The 13,803-nt window shown below is 39.7% G+C and overlaps 1 long non-coding RNA gene across 1 annotated transcript; it reads left to right on the plus strand.

The window, feature by feature from the left end:
• The first annotated feature begins 380 nt into the window (after positions 1 to 380).
• Positions 381 to 734, plus strand: LOC121790074. Its single transcript, XR_006048190.1, has 2 exons — positions 381 to 605; positions 702 to 734. It is a non-coding gene; the product is annotated as an uncharacterized LOC121790074 (long non-coding RNA).
• Positions 735 to 13,803: the final 13,069 nt, after the last annotated feature.

Genomic DNA, 13,803 nt, shown 5'->3' on the forward strand with positions numbered 1-13,803 from the left:
AAATTTAAAATCTCTAATTCAAAATTCAATTGTAAGCTTAATAGCTTTTATGTTACATTTATACCATCCAAATATTTCGGAATCTTGAAAACTATTTAAATATATTTTATGGTGTAAAACATTTTTGGATTGTGGTCCGCTAGCGAACTGTTTGCCGTCTACTTAACATGTGATGTACTATCATTGGCTATTTGGCTTTTATATATTGTACAAAACTGTCTTTTCTTAGTCACAAGGGTATTAGTGAACTCACGCTACGCGACCTTATAAAGCAGTGTCTTATCTAAAATTTAATCTATAAAATTTAATTTTTTAAAAATTGTTAAAAGATTTTAAGAATAATTTAAATTGTTAAAAGATTGGAGGCTGTTTAACTCCAATCATGCCCTTAGCTGTAAAACAGTGGTCGAAAATAGTTGAAGACCGCAAAATAAAGATAACTATGGAGAGGATGAAGAAAAAAAATATGCCACGTTTTGAATGCGCTTTGTCCCTGAATTTCCCCTATAAATACCCCTTTTATGTTAACACTAGAAACCACACCAACAAATATTCATATATCATCTCTTTTTTGCAATCAATTACAACAATGAGTTTTTGCCAAGGTAAATGTGATATGCATAGTAATATAGATATTTGCAATACAAGCAAGTCCATATAGACTTCTGATATTCAACAAATTAATTTCATGGTATGTATAGGAAAGGATTCATGGCCGGAACTAGTGGGGGTTTCCGGCGAAGAGGCTGTGAAGGTGATCGAGAAGGAGAACTCATTCGTGAATGCCATCATAGTGCCTCCAACACAATCCTTCATCCCTGGGGATTATAGGTGCGATCGTGTGTGGGTTTTCGTTGACGATGATGGCATCGTCACTAGGGTTCCCTTGATCGGCTAAGATTTCATTGTGTGAGCGTGCGTATCTATTGTTTTTGGGTTTGTTTGTGTGTTGTGTTTTTGTTCAAACTCAAATAAGTTGGTTCTTGAGTTTTTATGTTTCCTTTCAATATATGTATGAATAAATGAGACAATAGTCTTTAGTGGTACAAATGTTCCAATTGTTTTATAGTTCACGTTATTGGAATAATTGAATGAACTGTTACTTAAAAGCTCTTGTGATGATTAATCAAGTGATGCACTATTTTTTAGCACCACAACTACTTGCAAGTATACAAGACAGAAATAGTATAGCTAAAGGTCAGTACCGGGATATCGAACATAGGGAATATAATTCCAACTGGCTATCATGTACTAAGCGTCAAATACTATCTACAGAAACAAGAGTTTTGGGGAGAATTAATTAACTAGGGATAAATAAATAAAGCAACTAAAATAAAACATTCAAATAACCAAAGAAAATCAGGCAAAGAGTGGAATTCCAAGGATAGTGCTTTCACAATTATGGTTTACACAAAACACAGTTATGATACCCTAGCACAGTTCATACTTTAGTAGGACAAGTCACCTACGTTTTGCCCATGCGGCACAAGCGTAGATTACATACACTGGGTGCGTCAATCTTAGATTTTTAACTCCCTAAAGCTCCTAAGACCCTTGAAAAGTCTGGGAAAATCGGGTTTCTAGGAGACTTTGCCATTAAAATAACGAAAATGTACCAAATTTGATATCTATTACATATATGGGAAAACGCCAATGAAAATGGCGGGTCTATAAGTAAAGCTAATATTTCGTCGGGTATGATAGCGTTGAGTGTTCGACATCAGATAGAAAACGATCCTTGCTACAAGGTAAAAGCAATTGTGGCGGATATTGAAAATAGATATCATGTGAAAGGTAGTTACAAGAAAGCATGGTATGCTCGGAGGACAGCTATTGAGCTTGTGTATGGTTCGTAGGAGTAGAATTTCAAAGTTTTACCAACTTATTTGAATGAGTTGCAAAGACAAATCCTGGCACAATTGTCGAATGGTTGCATGATGACAGATTAAGCAACGGTATGAACAAGGTTTTCAAGTACGTATTTTGGGCTTTTGGTCCAGCTGTGGAGGCTTTTCAACTATGCAAACCAGTTTTAACGGTTGATGGAACTCATCTACGCGGACGATGTCGAGGTAAAATTCTTATTGCCGTTGGATTTGATGCTAATAAGAAATGTTTGCCTATTGCATATGCCATTGTTGATGAGGAAACCATAGAAAGTTGGAATTGGTTTATGGAACGTATTAGACTTCATGTAGCCAAGCATGAAATATGTGTAATATCTGATAGGCATGTGGGAATCATAGATGCAATGAATTCTCCCATATGGAAAGAAGAACCCAATGTGGGTCATCACAGATTTTGCTTGGTACATGTTAGAAAGAATGTTTTGCAGAATCACAAAGGTATCATGGTCAAAAGACTTGTTTGGAAAATTGGTATTGCTATCAAGAAGCGCAAGTTTAAGATCAGACGTCGTACAAGCAACGGAATTGCACGTCCATAAATTGTGGTACAAGCAAGCAAACGTCGCACCACCCCAGCTATAGGTAGAACACTGTTCTACATCCATGAAAAATTGCACGTAGAAGAACGAAATTTTATTTCCAGTGGCGTTCGCGATCATCAGACCACCAAGTAATAGCAGACAATAGATACGAGCCCGCTGAACATATATGTACTCATCGTGCTCATCACTCAGCTTAATCCTCAATTGTTTTGATAAGCTTGTCTGCTTCCAGTTCATTTCTTTCAACTCCATTGCGTCTGCTATAAATCCTAGAAAATCCAAACACACGTCCTTCCAATATCCCACATCCTTCGAGGGGATGTAACCCGTCACAACCTCTCCGTCAACTTTGAGGCCCCATAAGACCTCCATGTCTTCCAATGTCACAGTCGCTTCACCGACTGGAAAGTGAAACGTGTGAGTCTCTGGCCTCCAACGTTCAATCAATGCGGTGATAAGATGGCGGTCAATGTCCTTTAGTTGACCACACCTCAATATACCGCCGAACCCCATCTGGTCCACTACCGCTAAAACACGGGGATGTATGGGAACATCCTAAATGATTCCTTCACATCTTCGGCATCGGACATCTTCTGATGGAATTCCTACCCATATATTATTAGAGACGTGTTGTCTCTGAAGATACAATACAGAAGGATCCGCAGGACCACATAAGAGCCGACGACGAGAAGTTGAAGATGATGCCATAATTTACCTACACACCATTCACAATTCAAATTAAACAATAAACAAACCTAAACACTTTCAATAATTATATACAATTTAATCCACTGTCACAAAATGGAACACCAATATCAAATAATGCACAAAGAGCCAAATTCACCTTCACAACATTGCACAAAATCATAACACAATTCACCTACACAACATTAACAATTCAAACTAAACAATTTACATCGACCTAACACAATTTCAATAATTTGTCACTAGAGTTTAGGTTTATAAGCCAAATAAAACCCAAATAAAGCAAAACCCACATAGACCAAATCAATTTGCCCAATTTTTAAGCTATAACAACACTAGGGCTTAGGTTTATAATCAAATTTATACTCTAACTAAACACCAAAATCTCAACTATCTCAACAATACACAAATTCACTTAAACCCAAACAATGCATCATCAATTTACAACCTAAATAAACCTAAATAACAACGGCATTCAATTACTCTAATATTGTAAAAAATAAGCATACTAACCGGTAAATTTTTCAAATACGGGGAAGAATAGCACCGATTGATGGAGGGAGAGCCAAATCACCGATTTCGGGGAGGAGAGGTTGAGAGAATCGCGATTTGAGGAGGAGAAGATGAAAACGACGACGACAATTTGATGTGTGTGCTGTGTGTTTCGCGTTTGGGGGAGGAATACTGATATACGGTTTCTGGGTAAACACGCCATTACCGTTGGCGTGTCTATTAAAACACGCCAATTCCATTGGCGTGTCTATTGAAACACGCCATTACGGAAGGCGTGTTTAACTTGATCCACAATTTAAACGTCGGTGCTCTCAATATTGAAACACGCCAGTTCCATAGGCGTGTTTAATGAAAAACGCCATTGCTGAAGGCGTGTTTAACAAATACTGTATTTTGCTAAGCTAGTTGGCGTGTTTTAACAAACACGCCAAGCTAGTTGGCGTGTTTTAACAAATACTGTATTTTGCTAAAATACGAGGACATATGGTTCTAACTTGTAAAACGCCAATGCGGGTGGCGTCTTAACTTATAAACACGCCAATGTGGGTGGCGTTTTACCCATATATGGAAGATATAACAAAATGGGTACATTTACGTTATTTTTAACGTAAAGTACCCTATAAACGCGATTTTCCCTGAAAAGTCTTCATTCTCAACTAACAGTGCCGTTTTAAGGGAAACTAATTGTAGTGTCAACTAAGCCATTCTAACTCCCCAACATCCTCTCACGATTATGTAGCAAGTCAATAGATCATCACATAATGTGTCACTCAAACGTGAAGCAATTATCCAGAACTTAGAATAAAAACGAAGTAATTGTCACGACCACATCTTCCTAGTAAAAGAAAGTGTAGCTATATCGCGACTAACTCTTACTGAAACTGTCTCAACTCATCATAAGATGCTTAAATCAAAGGAAACATTGTCTGAAATGTGTTGAGGGTACAAATCATACTGAATCAGAGTAGTTGTGGGACAATTGTCTTTGCTAAAAGCAGGTTCTAAAATTTTGCGCAACGGAAGAGTACCAAGACAGATGTAATATGTGTGAAGACATACTACACCCGCTACCTTCCTACTTATTTGGTCTTCTGTCCCAACACCTCCTCGGCTTTGACAACGATCAACCTGCACATTAAGGAAAACAAAATGCAGGGCTGAGTACTTGATATACTCAGTGGGCTTATGCCGAAAACTGTTTTTCTTTTAGTTGTCAGCCAAGCTGAGTGAACGCGGGGTTTTTACTGAAAATCAATCCCGGTCACTAAAATCTGTTATTTCTTTCTGAAAATAGACTGCAGTCATTTAAACTTCTGATGATATGCCATATCAGCTGCGTGAATCGGGAATGTGGCCACATTCTACGACCACTGGGTCGGCCAACCTGCTAGCTCACGACCCACGGACCGGCCAACTTGCTAGCTCACGGTCCTTAAGTGTACACTAGTCCGAGTAGGATTTACTGACCTACTGGGACCCGAATTCGATTTAACAGATAGGCAATCACAAAACAAAACATGGCATGACAACTCATTCAAATAATCATGTTTTTCTCATAAACACGCTTTAAAGAAAGAAGAGAAAGAAAGCCCACCTCAGTTGCTTATACTCTTGCAAAACGAGTGTTTTCCTGTCCTGAGATTACTCGTCGAGCGACGACGTTCCTTTACAAAATTTAATATACTCAAATTAGGCTTTTAAAGAAATGCTTATCTTGCATGAATGCATGCCTAAGCGTGTGCTCTTTTATTTTATCCATTTCTTTCAAAATTTAGAAATCTTAGTTCTGTAATTAAATCGGGGATTTAATTAAATCGGAAACTGGTCGAACTGTGTGGGTATGCTACACTTCCCAAATTAGTTTCTTAAGTATTTTGAAATACTTTCTGTGACTAATGGAATTTATCAACTGTTTATTTACTGGAAACTATTCCATCACGGCTAAATAAATCCCCTTTTCTTCCGTGGCTTAGGGAATAAATTCCGTTACACTTTAGAATTATTCTAAGGTAAAGGCTCCAATTAAAATAATGGCCAAGAAATAAATTCCCAGGCCCAGTTTAGGAATCAAATATTCCTGCCCAGAATGTATACTTTTTCTTTAAAGCAAAAAGGCCCAGCTTTTCTTCTTCTCTCTTTTTTTTATATGGCCCAAGTGAATTAAATTTGAATGGCCCAACTCACTTATAATTCAATGGGTAAAGCCCAAATGCTACTTGCTCCATCGGTTCCTCCCCTCTCTTTCAATTCCTCAAATCCATTTGCAAAGGGAGGCGGAATCCTAGCCGCTCCCCCTCCTCTTCTCTCGGTGAGACCACCGTTTTGCCGTCACCTCCTGACCGCGGTCGACCGGGGCTGCCGTAGTCACTCCCGGCGCGTCTTCCTCCAACCATCGCGCTCCCTCCGTCGCTTCACGGCTCGCGGTGCCTCTCGCGATGACATCGGTATACGACATCACCGCCACCGCCCGCCGTCGAGGATGAACAGCCGTCTCGCTGCAGCCGTCGCCGATCTCTTGGCGGATCTGTAGAGCTGCCGCCTTGTCTCCGGCTTCTCGATGAGCAGGACCGTCGTCTGCGACGATGCTCAGCCCGACTCTCTCCGTCGCCGCACCGGAGATCTCCTCGCCGGACAACCCCTTGGTCAAGCTAAGTCTTTTTCTTCCATCCCCTTTACTCATTTCCTTGTGTTGTGGCAGTTGCCACATGTTTATCTAGGTTTCTGAATTTTGGAAGTCTAAGATATAGATGATGTTCGTATTTGATCCTGTGGGGACTTGTTATTGTAGCTATTTGTTGGTTTTGAAGCCAAACTCCATGTGTGATTCTACTAACAGGATTGTCGAGCCTAAGTTTGTGTCATGTCTGTTCAAGTGATTATTTCATACACTTGAATACCAACAGTGGGTGTTGAAATGTTCGAAAATAATTCTTGAGCATCTATGCTCCTAGGTTCTCATGTTCTAGCTATATGCTTGCTCTAAATGATGCATTTATAGTGTTATGAGGATTACCTCTTGGGAATGTGTTGGTTTGAAGCTGTCGGTCTCTGGCTGTGCTTAGAACCGAGCTCTCTGTTCACAAAGTGATCCTCTTCACTTCTTACTTGTTATCTATCTGAGTGGAAGGTGTTGTGGTGTGGTATAGTGTAACCGAGGGGTTTACATGTGTATATATACATATATCTTGTAACTGAAAACTGCAAAAGCTGAGTGTTGGCTGGAAAAAGGAATCCACAGGCTGTACTCTGAGCCCTGATTTCTCTCTAACTGATTTTGGTGGCTTATGGGGGTGTACTCGTGAAATGAATGGGCTTACACCTTTGTTTGTTAACCTTATTGTAGAGTCCTTCAGGCCTTATCTGCTACTGTGCATTCACTGCATTTTTGTGCCTCTTTTTGCAGGTACAACCGTGAGTGGCAGCCATTGCATCTGGGGTGACTGACCCCTGCAGCTGCTGGACTGAAGTGCAAGGCCCAACGTCTGTTCCCTCTTTTCTTTGGCTGCAGTGTACAATAGAGTACAGCCGACTGTGAGCAGCCTTGCAGCTGGTCTGCAGCGGCTGAGTTGCAGTTTCCTTATTGCATTTGTTTCTTTCTCGTTTTGGTGGGGTTCTCGGTCCCCTCTAAGTAAGGTGATGTTGTCCCCTTTCTCGTTTGATTGCAGCCTGTTTTAATTGCTCTGGGTAGCGTCTCACGGCTAGCTGCGGAGGGGTGCTCCCTCGTGGTCTAGCACTCTCGAGCTTTCTGAAATGTTGGGGCCGAGACGGCCCAGTTATAAAGGCAGACATAGTTGCTAGGGGTCTCAAGTTGTAATATCGTAGTTCGACTATTATTTTTTTTTTCAGTTTCGTTCTACATGTAGGCAAGTCTCTTTAATATGTATTCATTTCAAGCATTTGTAATTAATTAGCTTGAAATTCTTTATACTGTATTTCTTTTACTCAAGAAAACAAATACTCTTTCTTTCCCATTCTTTAAAGTTCTAGTATTTTATTTCATAACTCCCGAAAATCTAAGTCTCGGCTATTACAGTAATGAACAAAACGGATATCAAAAACTGGAACTATATAAACCAATAAAAGTTACTAACACATCCAAAGAATTCTTATAGTTTAGCTACTCATAGACAAATAACATAAACTACAAATTAAAGTACAAAACATAAAGAAAAACCAAACAAAACCCAATGATGAATTGTTGTGCAATCTTTAGTCTTCTCTTACCTTGCTCCAATATCCATGAATGGTGGAAGGAATGATGGATGGAGGAATTAGGGTTGAAGAGTGGAAGAGGAGCCCCCAATTTTGGTGGTTATGAATGATGAATATTATGAATTAGGTTATGGGGTATTTATAGTCTTGAAAAGGATTTAAAATTGGTAAAAAGTTTCGTGCCCCATAGGTTAAGGAAAATATTTGGCTTCACAAGGTAATGTCTTATTTCCTTTCTTGAATTTCCGCCTAAAATTCTGCACTTGACAGCTTTGCGCGAGTTTGGTAGAACGGCCATAACTTTCACCACATAACTTTGATTGAGATGATCAAGATACCAACGCGAAGCTCTTTCAAAGACGAAGAGAATAGTTTATAGACGGAGCTCTTTCAAAGACGAGTTTGGTAGAACGGCTGTCATGCGCAACTGGGCCCTGCGGGCCGCTGGACAGCTCCATTTTACACGTTTCTCACAAAACACGTCAAAATACCAAAATATATAAAATATGTAAGCAATGAACATGTAATGCAACTTTGACACCCAAAACGGACCAAATAATGGCCTTAAAATTGTAACGCCCCACTTTATGAACCCTAAAATTTTTGCATTTAATGCTTTTAATGTCGTGAAGTCCGTTGATTAAATGACGAGTGAAATGATTATTTGATATTCTTGTGACCTAATTGGATTTAGGATTTTGACTGTGCGATGACCAAGTCAACTTTGTTGATTACGTGACGTGACTATTTGAATAATTGATGCAGGGTGAATTTAATTATTATTTGAATGAATGGTTTTACTGCCAAGGCACGATATAACTTGCTCCACTAGTTTGACATTGCGATGACAAAATTTCAATTTACAATTTATATAATTCCTTTCCCTGAGGAATATTAAATAAATAATAAAAATTCAAGCTTGTGAAATACAAATTGTGGGCTTTCTTTTAAATAAGGACAATGTCCTAACTATTTTATCGATTGGAATAAAATGCGAATATGTTTATCATGCCGTATTTTGCTTTTAACGTGCCTGTTTGAAATGTTGAGGCGGTACAACAATGGTGTCAACATAAGGAATTCAAGTAGACCCCGCCAAGGTTGAGGCGGTACAACAATGGAAGGCACCCTCAACATCAAACGAGATTCGGAGTCTTCCTAAGCTTGGCAAGATACTACCGAAGGTTTATAGAAGGATTCTCTATGATAGCGAGACCGATGACCCAACAACTCAAGAAGGGTGTAAAAGTCAATTGGACTGCGTAGTTTGAAGCAAGTTTTCAACTTTTGAAGGAGAAACTGACCACCTCACCGATTTTAACTGTGCTCGAGCTTGTAGTGAACTATGTAGTATACACGAACGATTTAAAGGTGGGACTTGGATGTGTTCTTATGCAAAATAAAAAGGGTGATTGCCTACGCATCACGACAAGTGAAGTCACACGGGTTGAACTATCCAACCCAGGACTTGGAATTGACAGACGTAGTGCACGCCCTAAAGATTTGGAGACATCATCTCTACGGAGTTCAAAGTGAATCTTTATGGACCACAAAAGTCTGAAGTACTTTTTCAAGCAGAAAAATTTGAACATGCGACAATCAAGATGGCTTAAATTGGTGAAGGATTACGACAGTGGCATTAACTACCACCCCGGCAAAGCAAATGTAGTGGTAGATGCTTTGAGCCAGAGGAACCAACCCCAAACAGCCACTTTTCTCACCAAACAGGAAAGTCCGATACGCGAATTCAGTAAGATGCTGTTGGAAATGTAAGGGCACCTAGAATAGTGGAAGGCCGAATCGCCACCCTAGTGGTTGAACACGATATAAGAACAAGAATTGTGGAAGCACAAAAGAGAGGAGAAATTGAAAGAAATTCGTACAGAATGGAGAACCGGCGAACCTAGGAATTTCGGTCATATTCGAAGGGAGACTATGCATTCCGAGTGATGAGGAACTCAAAAAAAATGAAATCATGAGTGAAGCATATGAGACTCCTTACACCGCTCACCTAGAAAGTATGAAGATTCATCAAGACCTGAAGACGTCCTTTTGATGGAATGAGAAGAAGAGGGATATAACGTCATTTGTTGAGAGATGCATGCCAACAAGTGAATGCTTTGCATCAACGAGCACGTGGAAAGTTGCACCCACTAGATAATCCCAAGTGAAAATGGGAGCACATTGCCATGGATTTCGTGACGGGATTGCTGAGATCTCCGAGAGGGAACACCGCCATTTGGGTGATTATAAACTGATTAACCAAGAGTGCACACTTAGCTAGCTCAGATTTACATCAAGGAGATAGTTCGACTATCATGTCTGACCGGAACCCGATATTCACATCAAGATTTGGGATAAGTCTGCAGTGAGAGATAGGAACTCGATTAAATTTCAGCACAACATTCCTCCCGTATAATTATGGAATATCTGGGAAACGATCCAAGCTCTCGAGGATATGTTGAGAGTCGTTGAAATGGCCGCTTGTCGTGTGAGTGTATGTGTAATAAACTTCTAGGTCGAGCTACCAAGTCCAATGAATCCACTAAACACTAGGTCTAGGAACTCAAGGTGACACGGAAGACTCTGTCTATGAACACACAAACTCTTGCGTTTCAAAGATCCCTCAACCCGTTATACTATAGATTGGTACAGAGAAGCAGGGGTCGATCCCACGAAGATTGACGCGTAAGAAAGCATCTAGAGACTTTGGTTTAGAAAGCGGCTGCTGCCACGCAAATTTGGGTTGAGGTATAACTACAGCTAGACCTAGGCACAAAATCAAACACTAGGCCTAGGAAACTGTAAACGTCGTGCTGAGATCGAACATCCTTAGGGCTACGTAATTTTAAACTAACATCCTAGACCGAGCAACAATTACCAACTATAGCTAAACAGAACGCAAATAAATGTGGGGACCAACTCCCAGAAATATCAAGTACGGAAGAAAAGCTACAACTAACTAACTAAGGATTTAACTAACAGCAACATGCATCTCATCGGCTAAATCAAATACGAATATGAAGAAAAAAGAGCACATACCCAGATTCGAACAGAATATAGAAATTCGGACGTCGGAAACTTGCGACTAGCCGGAAATAAAACAGATCTACATATACTAGACGGAATGAAATGAACACACGAAAACTAGGCATGAATCACAATCACTCTGTTTCAGGTTCAACGCCGGATGCTTAATCCACTCCGGATCCAAGCAATCCGGTCCCAACAACAACCAGAATTAACTCCATGATTTTCGATTCAACAGATCTGCTCCGATCAACACTAGATTCCAGCGAGTCTACTCAAACTCAGCAACCAACACGAAAATCAAACATCCAACAACTAGCTCAAGATAAATGACATCCATAATCGAAATCAACAGCAACTCAAATATGGAAAATAAAAATTTCATAAACAACGGAAATTCAACAGCAAACAGGGCCGAGCTTCGAATGGCGAAGCTCGGTGAAATTCACGACAGTAAAGTAAAATGAAAATGATTAAATTGTTTCTTCGCCCTCTGTAAGGACGGTGTTACCCACTACTGACTAGCAAAATAAACCCGAGAACACCCCACGATTTCCCGATTAAACCCAAAGTATGTAGAAGTGAGTGAGCTAGAGCTGCAATCTGGTCATAAGGCCTCCACCAAGATGGTCCCCTCTGATTACATGCTTTCTTCTTTATATAGGTGTGGACATAATCTTCTAGAAGCCTTCGTAGAAATCTCTATTCTACCCTTCAGTCCTTTGATTTCCTCCGCCTTGTAATTTTTCTTCAAATTGTTCACTTATTCGCCAGTTTCCTTGGACCATGCAATTGTCCTTCTCTATTCCTAGATCTGGCAAAAACCTTCTACATACCTGGCTTAAAACATGTGTTAGACCCCGCAAATGAATGAGTTTCACCCCTATATCTATGCATGAAATTAGCCTTAGCAGGCGTAGCACTCGACCGAGGAGGAAGTTGAGAGTCAGCACTTCCACTGATTGAGTTTGCCTACAAAACAGTTTTCAGGCAACAATAAACATGGCGCAATATAAGGCATTATATGGAAGAAAGTGTATATCCTCGCTCTAATGGGACGAAGTTGGCGAGAGAAGGGTACTTGGACCCGATGCAGTTGAAGAAATGGTTTAAATTGTTCGACAAATTTGTGAAAGGATAAAAGAAGCTCAAGACAAACAAAAGTCACACGCGGATGTCCGACGAACTGACTTACAGTTTCAAGCTGGCGACAACGCTCTCTTGAAGGTATCCCCATAGAAAGGGGTAACGAGATTTGGTGTTTAGGGGAAATTGAAGCCACGATTTATTGGGCCTTTCGAAATTCTTGAAGGGGTAGGTTCCGCTACGTATCTATTGGCGCTACCAACCAGCCTTGGAGATGTGCACCATGTTTTTCATATCTCGCAATTGCGAAAGTACGTTGTTGACCCAAAATACCTGATTCACTATGAGGAAATCACCTTGATCGCGGACTTGAGCTACGTGGAGAGACCCGAATCTATTTTGGATCGAAAGGGTCCAAAAGGTGATAAATAAATCTGTAGCTCGCGTGAAAGTACTTTAGAGAAAGCATGGGCACGAAGAAACCACTTGGGAGAATGAGGATAAAGTGATGGAGTTGTACCCTAAACTCTTTACTTGAGGGTAGCAAATTTTGGGACGAATATTTTTTTAAGGTGGGTAGGATGTAACGCCCCACTTTTTGAACCCTAAAATTTTTCCATTTAATGCTTTTAATGCCGTGAAGTCCGTGGATTAAATGACGAGTGAAATGACTAATTGATATTCTTGTGACCTAATTGGATTTAGGGTTTTGATTTTGCGATGACTGAGTCAACTTTGACGATTACGTGACATGGCTATTTGAATAATTGATGCGGGGTAAATTTAATTATTATTCGAATGAGTGGTTTTATTGCCAATGCACGATATAACTTCCTTTACTAGTTTGACATTTCGATGACAAAATTACAATTTACAATTTACAATTTATATAAATCCTTTTCCGTGAGGAATATTTATATTTATTGGACTCAATTCCGTATAGGATCCTAAAAATTAAATAAATAATAAAAATTAGAGCTTGTGAAATACAAATTGTGGGCTTTCTTTTAAAGAAGGACAATGTCCTAACTATTTTATCGATGGGAATAAAATGTGAATATGTTTATCATGCCATATTTTGCTTTTAACGTGTCTGTCTGAAATGTCTTTGCCATTTATTGTATAAATCGAATTCGGATCATTGTAGGGCCGTAAATTGTACTATGGTAGATCGTGTGCCAGCGTACGGGTTGGCCGGTTTAGTGACTTGGTTTGTGGCCACATTCCAAGTCATGTATGAGCAGATATGGTAAACATATATGGGAAAATGACTGCGCAGTCATGATTTTTGAACAATGATATATTTTGGTGCTTCGGGCCTTTTTAAAGCTAAAACCCCGATGGTTACCTGACAATGGCATGATAAATATTCTTTTGATAACTTGTTTTCGGCATAAGTCCACTGAGTATTTCATAGTACACAGCCCTGCATATGTTTTCCCTACGAGCTGGGTGGTGTTGAGCTTAAATTTGAAGCCTTGTTGGTTATTATTTGAATTTTGAGTGTCGTCGTGTCTTCATACATGGCATCACTCTTTGTATTGAACGCTTCCACTGAGATAATACTATTTTTCGTAAATTATAATTTGAACCCCTTTTACTATTGGATCATAAATTATGAAATAGTAACTGTTTGTCGTTGGATTTAAGACATTGCTTTAATTTTTTCTCCGTTATTTGAATATTAAATATTTGGGTCAAACTCTTATTGAAACCTTAGAATATTTCCCTTTTTTAAAGTCCTATTCGTTACGACCACCCGCATTTATTAACCCTAGAAAGGGCGGTCGTGACCGGGTGACCGAGGG

Source organism: Salvia splendens, unplaced genomic scaffold (assembly GCF_004379255.2).
Source record: "Salvia splendens isolate huo1 unplaced genomic scaffold, SspV2 ctg404, whole genome shotgun sequence".
Classification (NCBI taxonomy): domain Eukaryota; kingdom Viridiplantae; phylum Streptophyta; class Magnoliopsida; order Lamiales; family Lamiaceae; genus Salvia; species Salvia splendens.